The sequence below is a fragment of the Hypomesus nipponensis genome, chromosome 14, assembly GCF_054491055.1.
Source record: "Hypomesus nipponensis isolate SF chromosome 14, ASM5449105v1, whole genome shotgun sequence".
In the NCBI taxonomy this organism is placed as follows: domain Eukaryota; kingdom Metazoa; phylum Chordata; class Actinopteri; order Osmeriformes; family Osmeridae; genus Hypomesus; species Hypomesus nipponensis.
In genome coordinates, this window is record NC_140374.1 from 8,851,453 (window position 1) to 8,874,259 (window position 22,807).

The 22,807-nt window shown below is 43.5% G+C and overlaps 1 long non-coding RNA gene across 1 annotated transcript; it reads right to left on the minus strand.

The window, feature by feature from the left end:
* Nucleotides 1-854: 854 nt before the first annotated feature.
* Nucleotides 855-7,910, minus strand: LOC146258501 (uncharacterized). Its single transcript, XR_014729811.1, has 2 exons — nucleotides 7,573-7,910; nucleotides 855-2,959 (listed from the first exon to the last, which is right to left on the minus strand). It is a non-coding gene; the product is annotated as an uncharacterized LOC146258501 (long non-coding RNA).
* Nucleotides 7,911-22,807: the final 14,897 nt, after the last annotated feature.

Below are 22,807 nucleotides of genomic sequence, written 5' to 3' on the forward strand. Positions count from 1 at the left end.
GTGCACATTGTTTTAAAATATTTAATATACGGATCATGCAAGTGTTGATATGGTAAGTGCAGAAACTAAAAACACAGAGCTTCAGATAAGAGCACACAAAACTCAGAAGCCACACAGTTTGAGAGATAGATAGATGGATGGATAGAGAGATAGATCTAATTAAAACTAACTAAAAAGAGAACTCCTGTGTAGAGTGAATAAAAATAAAGGCAAATAGTGTACAATAGATAACCATGTAAAATATAAATAATGCACTCCCTAGTGGATACAAATGTTTTTCAGATTACACTAAATTAGCAACGTATCCATCTATCTTAAATTGTTACATTTTGATAACATAAACACACTTCGAGACTCAAGTGGTTGTTTATTAGAAATAGTCAAAAGGTGCCGCAGACCTTTGTTTCCATTCAACGTCTTCCCCAAACACTGTAAAATTCGTAATTTCTGGTGTTTTTTCAAATTATCTTAAACCATAACGGGTTAAAAATGTTTTAACTATGAATGGGGACTTTCCACTTAACCCCTTTTCTCTCTTTTTCCTCTTTTTCTCCCTTTTTTCTCCCTTTTTCCTCAGTTTTTCTTCCCCCTCCCTTCTCCCCCTTCATCCCCCCTCAAACAGGCGATTGTTCCCCAGCTTTAGCGGAAAGAGTTGAAACAGTATCCTGCAAAGTGCGAGGTCACAGGTTCGAATCCAGGCACAGTCTGGTAAGCTGTTTCTTCTGTGGTAAGAGTTGTTAGATTCAGCCAAAGTTTAAACTACTCAAATTCAATCATATTTTGACATACCAAGATGAATTGTTGATGGTACTTCGTGATGTCCTCTTGAACCCAATAAGGTTTGAAAACCATCATTCAAAATGATATTTGATTTATTGACACAAAGATATCTAGGCAATGTGGACATTTACATAAATACACAAATTTCAGACATTTTGTATTCCATTTCTCATTCCATTTCACCCTATATAAAAATACACCTGCCCGCACACTATCCAAATCCATGTTGTTTACCTCCCTCCCAGCGCAAGTCACGCCAAAGCATGATTGCTGTAGCGGACGCATGAGGTTTAGATGTCGACCAAAAATTGCCGCCCTCAATCAAAACACATTGATCACAACACTCTTTCCAGAATTTTTGAAGACCACATTCCAGAACCACAGCCAATTTACAATCAAGTCAATCCTCATTGACAATAGGTCTAATGCATAGCCCATGATCAACTCCTTGCAAGCGTTAATGCACAATGGCCGACTAATTTCCCATTAAAGCACACAACATGCACTCTCAGGGTATCCAACAAGAATATTTTAAACAACAATATTACAAACATCTAACTGAACGAACGCAACAACTGAAATACCTTGCATAGCTGTTGTAACAAACTATTTTCCACAAGTCTTGACGTTTTTTGACATGCCGCACTGCATGCTGGGTACCCAAGAGCGCTGACGCTGATTATCCAGCTGTGCTCCGACTGCGTGATGTGACGAGATGCTAGTGACGCGCTAAGGTCTCGGAGTCTCCTGAAATGGAACGCGTCTTTCTGCCTTGAAGCTGCGTGCGCATCATCATCAAGACCCCATGTATATGTCAAGATAACATCCAAGCCAACAATTTCGCCTAATCTGACTGCAGCTTTGTATACCATATGTACCGTGTTATGGTTGTTTGAGTTAAACAACTTGCTTAATGAATTAAATGGCTGTTAAATGACAAATCCAACTATAAATGTATAAAAGAGAGAGTTCCAATCAAATCTGAATTATTTTTTAAACCAGGAGGTTTAAAAGACAACCCTTGCCAAAACTGACATGCACCAACTCAGAAAACTGAGTTTCAACATCCATTTACACATTTAGTCTCTATTTTTTACCCTACTCTTAAGGCATAACTATGTTTAACTTAATGTCTGCACCTCTCTGTCACCAGCTGTCTCTGGAGTGGGGGGTGGGGGTTTCACATGGTGTCTACACGTGTAAACAAGTTAAATGTTAGACTTTTTAAGACCTTTTAATACCACTGATGTCTGTTCAATATGAACAGTATGGTAAATTGACAACAATCGGTTAAGTTTAAGAACATTGACTAAATGTGTGTAATGCGAAAAGATAACACAAAAATGGAATTGCTGTCCTAAATTATTTTTTATTTCACAATGGTGGAGCAGAAACTAGCAATTCCATGAATCCCATGGAAACAAAGGCAAATGTGTGAGATGAACTGATGTGGAGCACAAATCATCCAAGAAGCAGTACTTCTCGAGTGTTTTTTATTCAGAGGACTAATCATTGGATTCAGGTCAAAAGTCTAAAACTTGAACTGGCTTTATTACTTAAGACACTAAAAGTCAGCAGCTTGGCATGCTGGGACATGGAAAGGCTTTAACATTTAGACTTTCATCAAAGTAAAAAATGCTGGTTTGTCCTTTTTCATCAATGTCCTCAAGAAAGCAGTGTGCAGAGATACTGTGTCTGTGGGGTGACTGTCTCTGGAGGGGCAAGCAGGGCCTGCAGGCAGGGGCAAGCAGGGCCTGCAGGCAGGGGCAAGCAGGGCCTGCAGGCAGGGGCAAGCAGGGCCTGCAGGCAGGGGCAAGCAGGGCCTGCAGGCAGGGGCAAGCAGGGCCTGCAGGCAGGGGCAAGCAGGGCCTGCAGGCAGGGGCAAGCAGGGCCTGCAGGCAGGGGCAAGCAGGGCCTGCAGGCAGGGGCAAGCAGGGCCTGCAGGCAGGGGCAAGCAGGGCCTGCAGGCAGGGCCTGCATGCAGGGGCAAGCAGGGCCTGCAGGCAGTCAGTCAGGGCAGGGCAGCTGGATGAAGCTGTCCTGGGGTCAGGGCTGAAGAAAAGCTGTCCTGATTCTGATTCTGTCCAGCTAGAGGGGGGTAGTCCAGCAAGGGATCAGTTTTTCTCTCAGCACCCTCTGTTGAACTCTGTTGAGCAGGCCTCTGCATGACCCTCCAGACCTGTAAAAGTGAAGAAAGGATCCATGTCAGTTGTGAAAAATGAAGCTTTTTACATATACACTTGACATAAACTACAGTTTTGACTGTGAAATGCAGTGGCATTACTTGAGCTTGAATCCAAATGTGTTGAACTGATGGAGACCCGGCCATGCAAAGTCACACCAAACATTTGGCTCGATTCCAGGCTCTGGCAAGAGTATTTAGCTCTAAACAGGTCAATATACACATCTGACCAAAGACCAGCTCAACCTTTACCTGTAAACAGTGATTCTGACTGTCAGAGACCTTTAAATAGGCTGACCGAGTGAAACTAGCCTGGCTAACATAGGTCGCTTTCTCAGGAAAATGACAAATGAAATAGGCTTGTTGTGAAGGATCCTATATACTGGCTATCTTCAGTAGACTCTTCTTCGTCTACAAAAAGCAGCCCTCCCTGACGTTTTAGGACTAGAATTTAGTGAATTACGATAAAAATTACAAGTCGATTGGATCTATGGTTCATGAGGAGAAGGGTTTTGAAGGTTGTACCAATTTGGACAGTACAGCAACATCTATCAAGGCGGACCTTATGGGTTCTTGAGGCTTTTTTGTTCCCCATGAGAAATAAGGCATGTATACCAATTTTCAGGCATTTTGGAATAATGGGGCGCTGGGGAAATCACGTAGACTTTGGGCGTGTTTTATAGCGCCACCTATGGGTGCACAAGGGCGACTAGCCGTGTGGGAGTAGTGAGGGACCTGTTGTATCATTGGGCCAAATTGTAAAAAATCGGGTCCCGGACTTTTTTAGCTATTGGGCCATTTAGCGGAGAAATATAATAATAATAGGAATACTAACAAAAACAATAGGTTCCCTCCTACTGGAGGAACCCTAACTAACAAAAACAATAGGTTTCCTCCTACCGGAGGAACCCTAATTACAATAGGTGCCAAAAGTGTTTCTGTAAAAAAAAAGAAGCTGTATCTCCTATAGCATGGCTTGTTCGATTCGGCCAAAGTTTAAACAGCTGTAATTCAATGATCTTTTGACATATAAAGGTGAAATTGCGCATTGGAACTTCAGAACGATGTTATCCTGTTTAACTAAACATATATGCAAATTTAAGACGGATTAAATGTAGCTGGATTCGAACCTACGACCTTATACTTTGCAGGTCACCGCTCCAGCTCATTGAACTATTCAGTTAACATGTTCAGTTACTGTGCAAAAAAGTAAGCTGTTTCTCCTGTGGTAAGTATTGTCAGATTCAGCCAAAGTTGAAACAGCTCTCATTCGATCATATTAACATACCAAGGTGAAATTGTTTATGGTACTTCAGAGATATGTCATCTTGAACCCTATTAAGTTTGAAAAACCATCAGTCAAAATTATATTTGATTTATTGACACAAAGAAATTGAGGTAAAGTGTACATTTACATAAATACACCTCTTTCAGCCATTTTTTATTCGATTCAATTGCCAATTGAGCCATTCCCAGGCATGGAATACACAAAGTTCAGTAACTGGATAATACAAAAAGCTGTTTCTCCAATGGCGAGCATTGTCAGATTTGGTCCAAGTTCAAATAGCTGTAATTCAGTCATATTTTGACATACATTTTGTCACCTTAAAGCCTATTAGGTTTGAAAACCCATCATTCAAAATGACATTTGATTTAGTGACAAAAAAATATTGAGGCAATGTGGACATTTACATAAATACACCCCTTTCAGCCATTTTGTATTTTAATCAATTGCTATACGTAACATTTTTAAATACGTCAATGATACATATCTGTAAACAAATTCTAGTTAATTAGACTTTTGGTTCAAGAGAAGAGGAATTTTGAAGGTTTTCCCAAATTATCACTGTACAAGAAAATCCATCAGGCGGACTGTTGTAAGTTTAGAGAAAAGCCTACCTGCATTAATCCCCTAGGGGGAGGTAACGTTGGGGTTAAAGGTATTAGACACGGTGTTAGAGAGACAAAGGGCAGAGAAGAAGTTTAGGCCGTGGCTATGCTATGTTGGTGGGCAGTGGACAATAAAGTAACGTTTAATCAAACCATCGTGTGGTCGTGAGGATATTACAATTGGCGACGAGGATCAAAGCGGGAATTGGTGGTGTTTCTGGGACACAAATTAGATGCCAGCGGTTTGCGTCCGCTGACAGACAAGATGGAGGCTGTCGCTGGAGCCCCTCAACCACAAAATGTCAGTGAGTTGAAAGCTTACCTGGGGTTGTTGAATTATTACCACAGATTCCTACCAAAACTCTCCATGCTGCTGGCCCCGCTACACACCTTGTTACGGAAAAGGGAAAATTGGTAATGGGGTTCGAGGGAGCAGAAGGTATTTGAGGAGTCAAAAGTGCTGCTGCAGTCCTGTAGTGTGTTAGTACATTATGATGGAAACAAACCTCTCATCTTGGCATGTGATGCCTCGCCCTACGGGGTGGGGGCAGTACTTTCCCATCAAATGACGGATGGTTCGGACAGACCCATAGGATTCGTGTCAAGGACCCTCAAACCTGCTGAGAAAATCTTGTGACGGATCATGAGCCGCTAATCTCACTATTCAGTGAGATGCGAGCCATACCACAGATGGCGTCGCCCTAGTTACAGAGATGGGCAGTCACACTGGCAGCGTATGAGTACACCATTGTGCCGAGGTGGAGGAGCAGGTGACGGCCTGTGGGACATGTCAGGAAAGTAGAAACATTCCGCCAGTGGCCCCATTACATCCGTGGGAAGTGCCAGACAAGCCATGGGAAAGAATCCATGTTGATTATGCAGGTCCGTGGAAAGGGAAAATGTTTCTGATTCAGGTGGACGCATACTCAAAGTGGATTGAAGGGCATGCGGTGAGTAGGTCCACATCGGCTGTCACGATTGAGTGCCTGAGACAGAGTTTTAGTCGACACGGCATACCCGAGGTTATGGTGTCGGATAATGGCAGTTGTTTCACCAGTGAAGAGTTCCAAGAATTCAAAGAGAAGAATGGGATAAGGCACATCACTACGGTACCATATCACCCCTCTTCTAATGGCTTGGCGGAGAGGGCAGTGCAAACCTTTAAGTCACTGGTTGAGAAGAGCACAGGGGACTCAATGGACACCAAAATCGCACGAGCACTGTTCAACTACCGTATAACCCCTCAATCCACCACGGGAAAATCACCAGCTGAGTTATTGTGGGGTATGAAGTTGAGGTCAACGCTAGACCTAATACACCCAGATTTCCAAGGCAAAGTGCACGGGAAGCAGGAGAAACAAAAGTATTACCATGACAGGCATGCCAGAGCAAGGATGCTTGAGGAAGGGGACTTGGTCTTCACACGTAACTACAGCTCAGGACCCACATGGATACCTGGTGCCGTAACAGAAAAGACTGGTCCTGTATCCTGCAAAGTCACACTCGGGAACAGACAAGTGGTGAGACGACACATTGACCAGGTGCGTGGCAGAAGTTCCCCAGCACCAAGGAAACCGGAGGCCTTACCTGAGGTTTCACAAGTGGAACCACCAATCGGACCTGAGACACCTTTCTGCGCTGATGATGATGGCATGGCTGCCGAAACAGCCGATGAACTGACAGAGCCATTTCCGGCAGAGGAACAACCAGCAGTGAGAAAGTCTCAGCGAGCAAGAAAGGCTCCTGATTACTTCTCTGCAAGCTGGTAAAAACAGACGTTGAATGGTTGGCATGGCTGTGATCAGTTTAGTAGTGAGTTCCACATACACAGGACAAGAATGCGTCCTGGAATCTCACTGGGATGAGGTAGTCCACCCAAATCCCTATCTGAAGCATGTTCTTTGTATGTATTATGTATTTGTTATGATATGATTATGATATGTATTTATTTGTATTTATGAGGATGGGGGTAACAGAAAATGATGTGTTCAGTTTGGGAGTTAGCTTCTACTAGTTCTCTGAGGGGAGGGAATGTTGTAAGTTAAGAGAAAAGCCTACCTGCATTAATCCCCTAGGGGAGGTAACGTTGGGGTTAAAGGTATAAGACACTGTGTTAGATAGACAAAGGGCAGAGAAGAAATTTAGGCCGTGGCTATGCTATGTTGGTGGGTAGTAGACAATAAAGAAACGTTAAATCAAACCATCGTGTGGTCGTGAGGATATTACACGGACCTTATGGGTCCTCAAGGCTTTTTTGTTCCCCATGAGAAACCTCCTGACGGAGGAACCCTAATAAAGATGTCAATAAATATTTCTTAATATTCTCTGTATGCATCTATACTATATGTGGAATGGAAAATTAACAAAGTAAAAATGGTTTTGTCTTTATATATTTAATTGTCCAAGTAAATATGACTTGTTTATCAAACTGCATTAATCAGAAATAAGTTAGAGTTAAATTGATCATAATTTAAGTGAACTGAAGTGAATTAAAACAGAAAATTGGAAAGAAAGAAGAAAACCCTTTCTGCAAAAGCCATTGGGTTTCCCCAAAGATCCCACAACATAGACACTTTGGCCAACCATAAGGAATCTGAACATTGGGCCCTTTGTTTGATATTTATGAATACATATGTTAGAATTTCAATAGTTTACAATATTGTTCATTTCATACAATCAAAGGCTTTTCACATTGTTTTCAGACCTAGGTTAATACTCACAGAAGTTCAAGACTTCAAGGACCAGTAGCCCTGGGTCCTGTACTCCGAATCAAGATTTGGCGTTAGCGAGGTAACTTCAGGTTCAACCCAAGGTTTTCTGTACTACGACGGTGGATTACTTGTTACTGGGTGTAGTAACTCCCGGAGGCTTCTTGTTACACATTTAAGGAACTTTATTTCTTTGTTGCCGAACACAGTATGCAGCACACTCAACATGGCCAACCGAGGCACATTTCTCACTGAACTTGTTCTGTGCTTAGTATAGGTTAACTCAACCATAACAACAGAGGGTTGCTGCCACCTAGTGGACCAGCGGATTAACATGTTTTAATTACTCAGCCCAGTTATCACATCCCTCCCTCCTTAAGCAGGTTATACAAACATTTGTTTTTAGGAACATTCTAACAACACAAACATCAGTTTAATTTCCTGTTTGATTAGGTGTCCATATTAAGGGCCACTTATCAACGAGTCTCTTTCTCTTAGTTCAATTTGAAGTCTTTAAGATAACTGGGCAACTTAGTTTCCCTTTTTGCCAGTCTCCTCACTGGAGTTTGGTTTGCCACAGCACTTTGGTCTGAACTTCCTACAACTTCTGTTGCTGCTGGCTCTTCCAACTGGTCACCACTGAGCGCAACCTCCTCAGCATCCAGCCATGCTTCACCTTTTGTGTTAGGCTGAGTTGACACAGTTTGTTGTTTTTCATTTCCTCTTCCTGGTCTCTGGTGGTGAGCATGGATCTGATCCACATGTCTCCTCACTATTCTCTCATCACCCAACATCACCTTGTATGACACTGGTCCCGTCTAGGGATGGGTATCGTTCATGTTTATCGATATCGATACCATTTTTGAGACTGCTTAACGATTCGAGTCTTTATCGATACCACTATCGATACTTTTCTATTTCTTAAGTAAAACAGATGTAAAATAGAACAAGGGGAACGTGATGCTCTCAGGAGGAGGCTGGCTAAAAGGAGCAAATAGGCACAATGGATCCTGACTGGCTATATCTAAATCTGTCCACAACCTGTGAGTAACTAGACCGTGATTGGTTGGTTGACGAAGTGACATTGTCAAGCTCATTGACTTTATGAAAAGTTGAACACGTTTCAACAAAATGCACCTGATATAGCTAAATGACCAGTTAACGAAACCCAAATAACATTACTTTTTTCTCGATACATAAGTCAACGTTACATTATATTACTTGGTCTCGATAGCGGTATCGATAAGCTTGGACCTTATTGATATTCGGGTTTTGAGAAATGTAGAACCGGGTCCTTACAGAACCGGTTCTCGATACCCATCCCTAGTCCCGTCACTGACTCAATGATTCCTGGCATCCACTTGGGTCCAAAACTGAAGTTCTGGGTCAGCACTGAATCTCCTGTTTAAAACCAGCGTTCTTTTGCCTTTTTGTCATGATCTTTTATTTGTCTTTCCTGTTTATTCTGCACTCTATTGTTTAGGTCTGGGTGTATGGAATCCAAAGTGCAACGTAGTTTCCTCACAAGAAGCAGCTCTGCTGGAGAAAGGCCTGTTGTAGTGTGAGGTGTCACTCTGTAGCTGAATAACACTCTGGCTACTTTAGCTGTCAGCGTGCCTTCTGGAAATTTTTTCATCATTCTCTTAAATGTTTGTACCCCTCTCTCTGCTAACCCGTTACTGGAGGCATGGTAGGGTGCAGAGGTCACATGACGGATTCCATTTTTACTTAGAAACACGTTGAACTTTGTGCTGATGAAACAAGTGCCATTATCAGACACCAACAACTCAGGCAGTCCATGGTTACTGAAACTGGTTCGCAGGCACTCAATTGTGGTGGCTGAAGTGGCAGAGTTCACTGGATACACGTCCATCCATTTTGAATGTGCATCTATGAGCACAAAAAACATTTTCCCCATGAACGGTCCGGCATAATCCACGTGAATACGACTCCAGGGCTTGTCAGGCCAATCCCAGGGGTGTAACGGAGCTGGTGCCGGGACGTTGCGATGCTCCTGACATGTTGTACAGGCCTTTACCGTATCCTCCACTTCTTCGTCCAGCTTCGGCCACCATACGTAACTCCTAGCCAATGCTCTCATCCTGGACACTCCCGGGTGGCATTGATTAAGTTGTCTCATGACACTTCCTTGGCCTGGTTTTGGCATAACCACTCTCGACCCCCATATCACACAGCCATTTTGAATACTAAGTTCAAGTTTCCTCACCTCATAAGGGGCAAACTCCTCCCCTCTGTCTTTTGCTGACCAGCCGTTGTGAACCATTTCTCGCACCTTCGACAGTACTGGATCTTTGTCTGTCCATGCTTTCACTTGATCAGCTGTCACCAGCGTGATGTCAGAGCTCTCCAGCATGAGAACCCTTCTCTTCCGACGTCTCCACTTGTATCTAGCAAAGGAAGGCGGCTGAGAGCGTCAGCATTGCTGTGATGTTTTCCTTCTTTATACACTATTGTGTATTCGTAGGCTCTCAGTGTTACAGCCCACCTTTGGATCCTGGGCGAGGCCATTTGTGGCACTGCTTTCATCTCATTGAACAGCGGCTTGTGATCTGCCACTATAGTGAATTTCCGTCCATAAATGTACTCGTGGAAGCGTTGTATTCCAAACATCACTGACAGACCTTCCTTATCCAGTTGTGACTAGTTCCTCTCTGCTGTGTTTAGTGTTCGTGAGGTAAAACCAATGGGTCTTTCAGTTCCATCTGGCATGTGGTGTGACAGAACGGCACCTACCCCGTATGGTGACGTGTCACATGACAGCACAATGTCCTTCTCTGGATCGTAATGCACAAGCACCTGAGCTGACTGCATGAGGTCTTTTGATGTGTTAAAGGCTGCTTGTTGCGCATCTCCCCACTGCCACTTTGTGTCTTTTTGTAACAGTTTGTGCACCGGAGCAAGGACGGTAAACAGATTTGGAAGGAACTTGTTGTAATAGTTAAATAGTCCCAGATATGCCTTTAACTTTGTCACATTTGAAGGTGAGGGTGCCTCTTTGATCGCTTCCACCTTCTCATGCATTGGGTGCAGTCCTGTTGCATCCACTTTGTGACCCAAAAATATCACTTCCTCACTCATGAACACACACTTGGTCCCCTTAAGCCGTAGACCAGCCTCCTGTAGCCGTTTCAGCACCATGGTCAGAGTCTGCAGGTGCTCTTTGTCGTCTTTTCCCGTCAGCAGAATGTCATCCAGGAAGATTGCCACACGAGGGATGCCCTGCAGTAGTCCCTCCATGGTACGTTGGAAAATAGCCGGACATGATGAAACTCCAAAAGGTAACACTTTGTATGTGAACAAGCCTTTGTGTGTATTTATAGTTACATACTTTTTTGCTTCCTCATCCAATGGAATCTGGTGGTAGGCGTGACTCAGATCTAACTGTGAATTTCTTTCCACCTGAAAGGATGGCAAACAAGTCCTCAATTCTGGGAATTGGATACTGCTCCAGTTTTGAGATCTGGTTCACTGTCAGTTTGTTGTCTCCGCATAGTCTTGCTGTGTCATCTGGTTTCAACACAGGGACCACCGGCGCTGCCCACTCAGCATATTTTACTGGTTCAATTATCTTCTCTGCAAGGAGACGGTCGAGTTCAGCCTCAACTCTCCCTTTCATGGCGTATGGGACGGGTCTGGCTTTAAAAAACCTGGGGGCTGCTTCCTTGTCCACGTATATTTTTGTTGGGGGGCCTCTGAATCTCCCTAGTTCGTCTTTGAAAACCTCCCCAAATTCCCCCAGTACCTCCTCCAAGGTCTCCTCTTTAACCTGGAGTATCTGTGGCTCTGGTCTCCACTGTGCCTTCTCTGGGATCTCTGTCTGAACATGGTGGATCTGGGGTTCTGGTCTCCACTGTAACCCTAGCCTCCTAATCCAGTACCTGCCTACTAGACTGGGGCCTGAACCTGCCACCACTACCAATGGTAAGTTCTCTACTAGCTGTTTATGCTGTACTTTAGCCACTGCTTCCCCCACAACATTTACTTTATGTCCGGTGTATGTTTTTAGCCTCACTCTACATGAGCGTAGCTCTGGCACCTCCTTCCCCCATAAGGTTTTGTACACAGAGTGGTTCACTACTGTTACCCCACACCCCGAGTCCATTTCAAATTGCTGTTTATCCCCATTAACAGTCAATGTCTGTATAAATGGCTCCTCTGCTGGTATGTCTAGTCCATCTATTTTGTACAGTGTGAACATGACTTCATCTTCGTCTATGTCGCCCTCCCCCTGGCTGACATAATGTGTTCCCTGGGTTTTCCCATACTTCCCTGCTGGTACTCCACCCCCTCTAGCCTGTGAAGTGCTAACAGAGCCTCCTGACCTACACACTTTTTGAATGTGGCCAATTTTACCACACGTATGACAGGTTTCCTTAATAAACCTACATTCCCAAGCCCTGTGCTGCTCACCTCCACATCTGTAACAAGCGTTATACTGGTGCTGCTGCTTAATGGGGAACTGCTTTGTAGACATTTTGTGCACTGCTAGAGGTGTCCTCATGTGTGAGGGTGTAGACTCCAGCGACTGTAAATCCTTAACATCCTTGCTGGCTGTCTCAATGGCTTGTGCCAGCTTCAGTGCTTTCTCAAATGTCAAATCCGGTTCTGACAGTCTGTCGCGTAGCATCTCCAACAACTTGTCTCCATAGCTGCAGTCCAGTGCTAACTTCCTTAACACAGCGATGTATTCCATTACTGTTTCCTCAAGTTTCCTCTGTCTGGAATTAAACTTGAACCGCTGCACAATCTCGCTGGTTTTGGGGTTGAAATGTTCCTTAAAAATGTTGACCAGTTCTGCAAACGTCTTGTCTCCTGGTTTGGCGGGACTGACAAGGTTCCTCACGAGGCTGTACGTCTGACTTCCCACTGAACTGAGAAATATAGCTTTCTGCCAACTTGCATCTGTGATTTCGTTAGCTTCAAAAAAATGGTGAAGAACCTCACAATATTCTTCCCACGTCTGTGTCTCATTGTCGGACGGAGCGGTGCTCCCTACCAAGGCCGCCGCCATGATTATTCTCGGGGTAATGTCTGACTTGGATTTGGATCCGCTCATGCTAACGTAGCAACTTTATAAAGTCTTACTGTTTCGCTTGCGTCCGTTGCATCCCCACGAGGCATCGGCTTTAGTTTATCCTCGTCGCCATTTATGTAGTAACTCCCGGAGGCTTCTTGTTACACATTTAAGGAACTTTATTTCTTTGTTGGCAAACACAGTATGCAGCACACCCAACATGGCCAACTGAGGCACATTTCTCACTGAACTTCTGTGCTTAGTATTCTGTTCTGTGCTTAGTATAGGTTAACTCAACCGTAACAACATAGGGTTGCTGCCACCTAGTGGACCAGCGGATTAACATGTTTTAATTACTCTGCCCAGTTATCACACCGGGGTAGATCGCCATGGTAACATATGCTGAACGGCTAACCTGGGGCCTGTACTACGAATCAAGATTTGGCGTTAGCGAGGTAACTTCAGGTTCAACCCAGGGTTTTCTGTACTACGACAGTGGATCACTTGTTAACGGGGTAGATCGCCATGGTAACACATGCTGAACGGCTAACCTGGTCGGGAGCAGGTTAAGTTGGAGATCAGAGATCAACCGGTATAAAAACCCCGCCCACTAACTCATTCTTGACGATAATGTTGTCACCGTTCATAGTAGATCCTGTGCAGCTTGGTGCGCTGATAGTGAGAGGTGCGTTCAGAAGAGCCAGAACATTTAGAGACCGACAAAACCCTTTTGCATTCCCTCATTAGTATCTTTCTGAAAGATATAGATTCTTAGCAGAGGGAATTACGTATATTGCCAGCTTCTTGAGCCGTATGTTGCCAATGCAACGCATTGGAGCTGTGCACTCAGTCCCACAGACTGAATGCATAGCGTTTCGGTGTTTCGCTATGGGTAGCTAGTTTTGTGTACTAGTAGCTAGTGTGGGTGATGCGGAGAACCTGAGCAAGAACACGGTCTGCCGCACAATTTTGAACGGATTTTATTTAATGGCTGTTGCCACTATATTCTGATTAATGGAGTGATGAAAAATAGATATCCAAAGTGCCCTTTGTAAAAACTTTGGACTCCTAATATGTTGACAAAATGAAAGATGGTTTTTCACTCAATGTTCTGATTTCTGTTCTGGAAATGTATGCAAAGAATATCATATTTTACAACGTCATCATTTGCTCATTTAAACATAGGCCTACATTTACAGGAAACTAGTAATGAAAACATTATTTGACCTACTATTAGTTATCAACTTGGGAGGTTTCATGTTGATACGTTATCCCTATTCAGTGTGTCTCCCCTTAACCCTTTTGTCCTTGGGTTGCTTTGACCCATTTTCTAATCATTTCCATATCAGAAATTGGGGTTTCTTTCAACCAAAACCTTTCAAACCAAAAAGAACAATGGCTATCTGTACAAAGCTCTTCACAAGTGATACATAAATGATCATTTCACTACTTTCATTGATTTTTGATGTTTCATTCACTTTTATAGCATTTTTCAAAAATAATAAATAGGACATTGAAAGAGAGAAGTGGTGAAACCCCCCACAAAAGATTCAAAAGGCACAACAAAAAAGCCACAAAAAGGTATAAAAATATCAAAACGTAGATAAAAGTTTGACAAATACATCCTCGTGTTTTCCCTCCCCTAGGAACAGGAAAAATATGTCAGTGTAACTAAGTTTAGTGTCGTTCATTCAGTCATGTACGATCTCTTCTCATATTCCAGTTTTTCTGTCTCCAGCCTTGTTTTTTTAATTAAAAGCCTCTTATAATCGAGCTCCAGGGTTCTTTTATACAGGGCCCTCACACTGTCTGCTCCAACCTGAAACAAATGAAGAACATTGTCCCTTTGCAAGGCACACTTGGAGAAAGTTGAAGGTGTCCATTTGACTACTGTGGTTTTTTGCTTATACCTTGTGTCTTTGTCTTGGCCTTGAAGTGGAGGCCCTAGGCTCAGGGGGAGGAAGAAGTTCCTCTTCCTGCAGAGTTCAACACCATAGAAATGTAATCAATTGAGTCATATTTGAAATGAGCACTTTAAGGACTTGTGTCTTATGTTGAGACCACCACAATTAGTAAGTCATTACAGACACTTCAATCACAGTCACACATTCACACACTCTCACCATCTGTGTTGCAAGTGGTAAATAAAACTCAAAGGTGTATCCCCAAAATGAGCAGGCAGACACAGTTTCCTGATCATCTAGGACCTCCACTTGAGAAAGTAAATGGTATATTTGATCCATATTCAGCAACCACATATGGCATACATACTGGCGTATGACTATTAGTTTCACTGTTACCTGTATGGCACAGTGGGACGACAGCGGGTGGTGGCGGCAACACCACTGTATTTCCTGTCACTGCAGAGAACAGTAATACATTTCACTCCTACAATATTCATAAATAATTCTTGAATGAACATGGTCACATAGATTACTTGAAACATACATATGCCTGGGCTTCCAACCTGCTGCCACCAGTTGCCTAATTTTTCTTCCTGTTGGCTGCAGGCAATTTCATTGTTCTATAGGCCTTTTGTAGCTATACAATATCCTACAAAAGGGACTAATTCAGGCAATTCAGCCTTGTACTTGTTGGCCTTAAAATATGTGCAAGTATTGCCTACTGCTACTTACCGTTTTGAATTATGGTTTTATATTTATTTAGCATTTGCTCCCACGATCGTTTGCCATTGCAGGGTTGCAACTAAAATAATACAGCAACGTTGTGGAATGCACCTGTAATTATGGTCACATCTTCAATAAGTCATGTAGCTTACGCATTTACAGCGTATGTTATTTTTTGCCAGCTTGGCAGCAGCGACTTTGTTGAATTTTGCCTGTATTATGTCTGTATTCCTGATATGCTTGTATTACAATATTTCACGCAGGAGGGGTAGACAAAGTTAGTAAGATTATTGTCTGCTTCTCCTGCGTGAAATATGCGGCTCTTGTTTTGTCCAAGTTTGCGATTGGACATACGATGCAAACACCGCCCCTTTATGTGAACGCGCACGTCTCTAGATTGGAAAGATCTGGGTTGAGTTAGAGAGTTAATAACCGCCGTCGTAGTACCGCTTAACGTGACTGCGATTGTTAGGCTTCGCGTAGCCGGGTAACTGAAAGTAATCCAGAGTATGTTGATCTTGATTCGTAGTACAGGCCCCTGGACTGACAGTCTTATCAACATTGTCATTTAAACTATACCGACATTAAGCTCAGTTTACTGAGGCTCACTGAAACACAGTTTTTTTTTTTACTTTGATGGAACATTTGGTTAGAATCACTAGTTGACTCAAGTTTAGAAGACAATTTTCCAGTTGAATCCTTAGACAAGGCTCTTTGAACCAAGTGATTTTTTAGCCAATCTGAAGATAATACATTTATCTTGTATTTCACAGTCTTACAATTTAACACTTGAATATTCGTATTTTCATTAGAGTTTGGGTTACTCCAAGTTACACATGTGAAAAACCCAGCTGAAACCCCATACTAATGACTCATAATGATACAAATATGTAATTTCTTCAAAGTTAATTAGTTCATATTCACCTTCTTAATAAAGTGACCAAAACTGCTTTCTTTCACCTGAGGAATATAGCAAAGGTACGACCATTCATAAACCAAAATGATGCAGAGAAGTTAATTCATGCTTTTATATCCAGCCGACTGGACTACTGTAACGCACTTTTTGCTGGTCTTCCCAAAAAAACACTGAAAGACTACAGCTCATTCAAAATTCTGCAGCTAGATTATTAAACCAAAACTAAAAGGAGAGAACACATTAGTCCTGTCCTAGCTACTTTACACTGGCTCCCTGTTACCTTCAGAATTTACTTTAAGGTCCTATTCCTCACATACAAAGCTCTACACGGACAAGGACCTGGATACGTTGCTAACTCTCTTATAAACTACACACCAGCTAGAACACTGCGATCATCAAATGCTATTATATTAGGGGTCGCCGGAAGCAGCCATAAGAAGATTGGTGATGCTGCCTTTGCCAATTACGCCCCAAAACTATGGAACAAATTACCCATAAATATCAGAGAAGCAAATACGCTAGACATTTTTAAAAGACAGCTTAAAACCTACCTTTTTACCAAAGCATTTAACTAATTTTTTATCTCAGAAGGGCTTTACAACTCGTAGTAGTTATATTATTGTTTTTATAGATTTGCTTTGTATTCCCGCAAAAATTGCGGCTTGTGTTTGACTTGTACTATTGCTTATGTGTTACATTTTATCCATTTTGTTGAGTTATTGTATTTTGTTATTCTGTAGTTTTTATTATTATTATTATAATTTTACTTCAGTTTAGTTTTTTTATTTTATTTCTATTTTTATTTTAATTGAGAAACCACAAAGACTGCAAGAGTCCATGTGTTTTGTTATATGTTTGGAAACTGCAAGTGCAGCTCAGATCTAAGACGGATTCGAGAGACCGCAGATAGAGTGCGGCTTGTCTGGGTTGTGATATGTGTGGAAACTGCAAGTGGCAGCTCGGATCTAAGACGGGTTCGAGAGCCCGCAGATAGAGTGCGGCTTGTCTGGGCTGTTTTGTGTGTGGAAACTGAACGAGGCAGCTCGGATCCAAGACGGATTAGAGAGACCGCAGATAGAGTGCGGCTTGTCTGGGTTGTTATGTGTGTGGAAACTGCAAGTGGCAGCTCGGATCTAAGACGGATTCGAGAGACCGCAGATAGAGTGCGGCTTGTCTGGGCTGTTATATGTTTGGAAACTGCAAGAGGCAGCTCGGATCCAAGACGGATTTGAGAAACCGCAGATAGAGTGCGGCTTGTCTGGGTTGTTTTGTGTGTGGAAACTGAACGAGGCAGCTCGGATCCAAGACGGATTCGAGAGACCGCAGATAGAGTACGGCTAGTCTGGTTTGTTATATGTTTTAGATCTATTACTTTTATCACTTGTATTATTGTTTTTGTTGATTTTATGTAAAGCACCTTGAGCTGCAATTCCTGTATGAAATGTGCTATATAAATAAAGTCTGACTTACTCACTTACTTCTGTTGATCCGTTGCGCCTAGAGATGGCTGCGTTGACGAGAGCTCCGCAAAAACCTAGCTTTTTGTCATTTTAGTGTTTGTTCATTGTTTTGTCAATGTTATATTGTTGTTTATTCAGTACGACCGGCAGACACTTCTGGACATTAAGTTGTCACTTGGCAAGGACTATTTGACAAACTTTAATTCCACTTTTTGGAGTGCGAGCTCGGACTGCAGCTGGCCCTTTGTTGTTCCGCCGCTAACTGTAAAAATCAGACCCTTCTATCTGCCTCGGGAATTCACTGCGGTTATCATAAGTGCAGTCTACATCCCCCCCCAGGCTGACAAGGCCGCTGCTTTGGATGAACTGTATGGGATTATCAATGGACTGGAAAATGTGCACCCAGAGGCAGCCTTCATTGTTGTTGGTGATTTCAACAGAGCCAACATGAAGAAAGTCCTGCCGAAGTACTCTCAGCACATTGACTTCTTCACACGTGGAGACCAGATTCTTGATCATTGTTATACAGCATTCAAGGGCAGTTACAAACCCCTCCCCCGCCCTGCTTTTGGGAAGGCTGATCACACCTCACATAAAAGCTTAAACAGGTCAGACCGGTTGAGAGGTCAGTTCACCTATGGAGTGACGAGAGTGTGGCGACCCTCCAGGCCTGCTTTGACACCACTGACTGGCTGATGTTCAAGGAGGCAGCTGATGGGGACATTAACGAATACACAGACACTGTTTCCAGCTACATCCAACACTTCATCGATGACGTTGTCCCCAAGAAGGTTGTCCGGTCTTTCCCCAATCAGAAGCCCTGGGTTGATGCCGCGGTCCGGGCCAAGCTGAGAGCCCGCACTGTCGCCTTTAACTCTGGGGACCCTGATGAGTACAGGAAGGCCAGATACGACCTTCTGAAGGCCATCAAAGCAGCGAAAAGGGCTTACAGGACCAAGGTGGAGTCCAGCTACCATGGCTCTGACCCCAGGCGCATGTGGAGTGGACTTAAAGCCATTACTGACTACAAAGGGAGAGGCTAATGAGACCCAGTCCTCTGTCCTGCTGCCAGACGAGCTGAATTCCTTCTACGCTCGCTTTGAGAGGGACAGTGACCCCCCTGCAGTGGAGCTACCTGAAGGCCAAGCCAGTGGTGTGCAGACAGTAACTGTAGCCGAGGTGAGGCTGTGCTTTAAGAAGATCAATCCTCGCAAGGCACCTGGCCCAGGCGGCATTTCAGGTAGGGCCCTCAGGGGCTACGCTGACCAGCTGGCTTCAGTAACATCTTCAACCTCTCCCTTAACATGTCTGTAATCCCCACCTGCCTCAAGAGGACCACCATTATCCCTGTGCCCAAGAACACCAAGGTCACATGTTTGAATGACTATCCCTCGATATCACTGACCTCTGTCATCATGAAGTGCTTCGAGCGGCTAGTCAAATCATTCATCTGCTCCTCGCTGCCCCCCACCCTGGACCCTATGCAGTTTGCATACCGGTCCAACAGGTCTACAGACGATGCCATCGCTCTGACTATGCACACCGCTCTCTCCCACCTGGATAAGGGGAATACGTATATGAGGATGCTGTTCATTGACTACAGCTCAGCATTCAACACCATCATCCCCTCCAGACTGGTCTCCACAAGCTTGTGGACCTGGGACTAAGCACCTCCCTCTGCAAGTGGATCTTCCACTTCCTGACGGGGAGGCCACAGGTGGTGAGAATCGGTGACCGCACCTCATCTGTACTGATCACCAACACAGGTACTCCCCAGGGCTGTGTGCTCAGCCCTCTCCTGTTCTCCTTGTTCACTCACGACTCTGCGGCAACGCACAGCTCCAACCTCCTTGTTAAGTTTGCTGACGACACAACCATTGTGGGCCTCATCTCTGACAGTGACGAGTCAACCTACAGAGAGGAGGTTGACACCCTGACATCATGGTGTCAGGACATAACCTCTCTCTCAACATCAGCAAGACGAAGGAGATGATTGTGGACTATAGGAGGTGGCAGGAGGAGGAGCATGCACCCCTACTCATCAATGGATCTGAAGTGGAGAAGGTCAGCTGCTTCAAGTTCCTCGGGGTGAATATCAGCAACGACCTGACCTGGTCTGGTCACACGGACAGGGTGGTCAAATAAGCCCGTAAGCGCCTCTTCTTCCTGAGGAGACTGAAGAAGTTTGGTATGGACTCAGTCATCCTCACTAACTTTTACAGATGCACTATAGAGAGCATTCTGGTTGTATTACAGTGTGGTATGGGAGCTGCACAGACAGGGACTGCAAGGCCCTACGAAGTGTGGTCCGTTCTGCTGAGTTCATCATCGGCAGAAAGCTCCCAGCCCTACAGGACACCTACCACACACGTTGCCTAAGGAAAGCCGGCAGGATTATAAGAGACTGTTCCCACCCATCCTTCAGTCTCTTTACCCCGTTGCCTTATGGCAGGCGTTACCGCAGCATCCGGTCGCGCACACGCAGACTGGACAACAGTTTCTAACCAAGGGCCATCAGGCTTCTGAATGGACACTGATATGGACATCGATTTACTGCACACTGGTCACTTATACACTGTCACTTTCAGCTACTGGATGCACTGTATATTTAGGAAGTTTCACTTATTTAAGCACAGCATAGATGTAAATTATGTCCTGTGTACTTTTATGTTATGTTATGCCAGGTGCTTGCGTTGTCTTGTCTTAAGAATTTCAGTGCCCAGTTTGACCTTGTGTTGTTCTGTGTACCTGACAAATAAAAGACTTGAACTTGAACTTCATGTAACAATTGACAAACAAAAACACATCTTCATCTTTCATATATCTGTTGAAACTGAGTGAAAAGGGCAGGATGACATGAATAAATAAATACAAGTAGTAAGACCAACAGTGATTTTTTTGTTGTGGTCAAAGAGAGATATTTTACAAAGGAGGTGATAACAATAGTTGCCTTTACAGCTGGTTTAGGGAGGAGCTTGATGCTGCACAAAGGTGGGGCTGTCACTGTGACAGTGATGACTGACTCATGACTGATATGCAGCAGTTTGTTTCCTTTCAGTTGTACAGCTGATCTCTCGCTTAAGAACCAACTGTAGTTAGTCTCTTCTGAACTGAACAATGCAAAGCAATGGATGCACAAATGGAGATGGGGGGGTAGGAGGACAGAGCTGGTCCTTACAAGAGAAAACAGGAAGTTATTGTTATAAAATGAAGTCTGACACTGCACTTGCTAAAAAGGTTTATAATTCACAATAATGAAATACCTTATTTTCTACTGCAGGGCAGATCAACATGTATGTCCAGTACAACTGAATACGGCTGCATGATGTTCTGCTTCTTTTATGTGTTTAGCCCTTTGCTGAGTGTCTTCACTGTGAAGTGGAACAAGTTAATATTACAATTTCATATACCACGGTCTAGGTGAATACTTGATTCTGATTGGCTGCAGGGGTGTCCATTATCGGGTGATAACGGACACCTACTGCGTCATTTCAGCAAAACTGTCTTTTCACCGTTCTAAATTATTCTGCTGGCAACATAATATATGAGCTTGTACAAAGTGTCTGAAATAAGTAACCATAACAACAGTGACTGAGTCAAAGCCTCCATTTACAACTTTGAAAGACTTTAAAGGGGCAATTGACTGCAAAACCGATTTTACCTTGTCATAGTTGAATAACGACAGTTCGGTGGGTAAAATGACCATACCGTGAATATCAAAGTCCATTGACACCTCTTTCCTATTCAAATCTCAAAAAAAAAATGTGGCTGTAAAATGCTAGCTTTTCAACAAAGCTACCGGTCCTACGTAGGACAGGGGACCGCCCTTTTTGGCTCTGGTCCGTATCTTTGTCACGCCCCCGAATTTACATCCAGACCAGCCCGAGGTAGCGTCTACAGCGTGAACAGTCCGACGCACAGCGGAGTCCATTATTAGGTGACATTGGACACCTCGTCGAGCATTATCCCTTACATATTAGATGTACTATTAGTGTTATTAAAACGATTGCATTGATACAACATTAATACATGAATGAAAACAAAATTAAAACAAAACATTGGGAATCACATATGAAATGAAATAAGAAAACAATACCTTATTATCTGTTGTGAAGAATCCTCGACACTGGCAGGGAGTCTCTGTGGTCCAGCAGTGATGTGTCCACTGTTGATGAACAGTTAAGATGGTGCTCCAGGCCAAGACCAGCACGGGTCCTTAAATATTACTCACAGGAGGACTGTGTCTCCTGTCCATCAGAAAGGAAACTTAACATTACAGAGGACACAGGAGAATTAAAATGAAATGAAGGGGGATGGTTGTTGTGTTAAAATATTGCTAAACATGGTTACCTGGAAAACTATATGGCCCATAATATAATCCAATACTGTGAACACTTAAAATGACAATAAAAATTCTTTTTTTTTTGCTGTTCTACTAACTAAATACAGTGCAACAGTATATTTTAACCAGATGATTAGGTTCTTTACATCAACAGTTACATGATCCCAGACTAACAACAATGTGGTATTGTTCAAAAATACATGATTCTCAGTGGATGTTGGTCTTACCTGACAATTCTAAGACCGTAGGTGACGAGTGGGGGTGTAAGGCTGCAGGAGAGACTTGATGTAGTCGGGTGCAGTCCCGTTCACTGCTCGATCCCAACACAAGCTCTTCTCCTGCCTGGCCCCCCAATGGTGGAACCAGCTCCCCACCTCCATCAGGGACACTGACTGTCTCCCCACCTTCAAGAAAAGGCTCAAGACGCACTTTTTCCGGGAGTACAACGGCACTTAAGAATGCTTGGCTGGGTCTGATGATAGTTTCCTCCAGGATCACAATGACTCTTATTGAGAGACTTGTTGCTCTTGTAGGTTAGTTGTCACAAAGTTAACTCTTGAACTCTTGTACTCACTGTGAAATATTTTACTGTTGATTGTTCTTCTACAGGTACAGTCTTGCACTTTTTGGGGTTCATGTTGTTTTAATTTGTAACTTGTATAACTGCATGCTCTTATGGGTCTTCCCTTTGGCACTTGTTTAGTTTTTCATTAGTATGCTTCATATTTTGGCTGCTTGCAATGTTTGGGACTACCTTGTTGCTATGATTAGTGACCTATGCTCTTTTGTAAAGCTCTCTCTTGGAATTTGCTTTAGATAAAAGCGTCTGCTAAATGCATAAATGTAAATGCATAAATGTAAGACCTG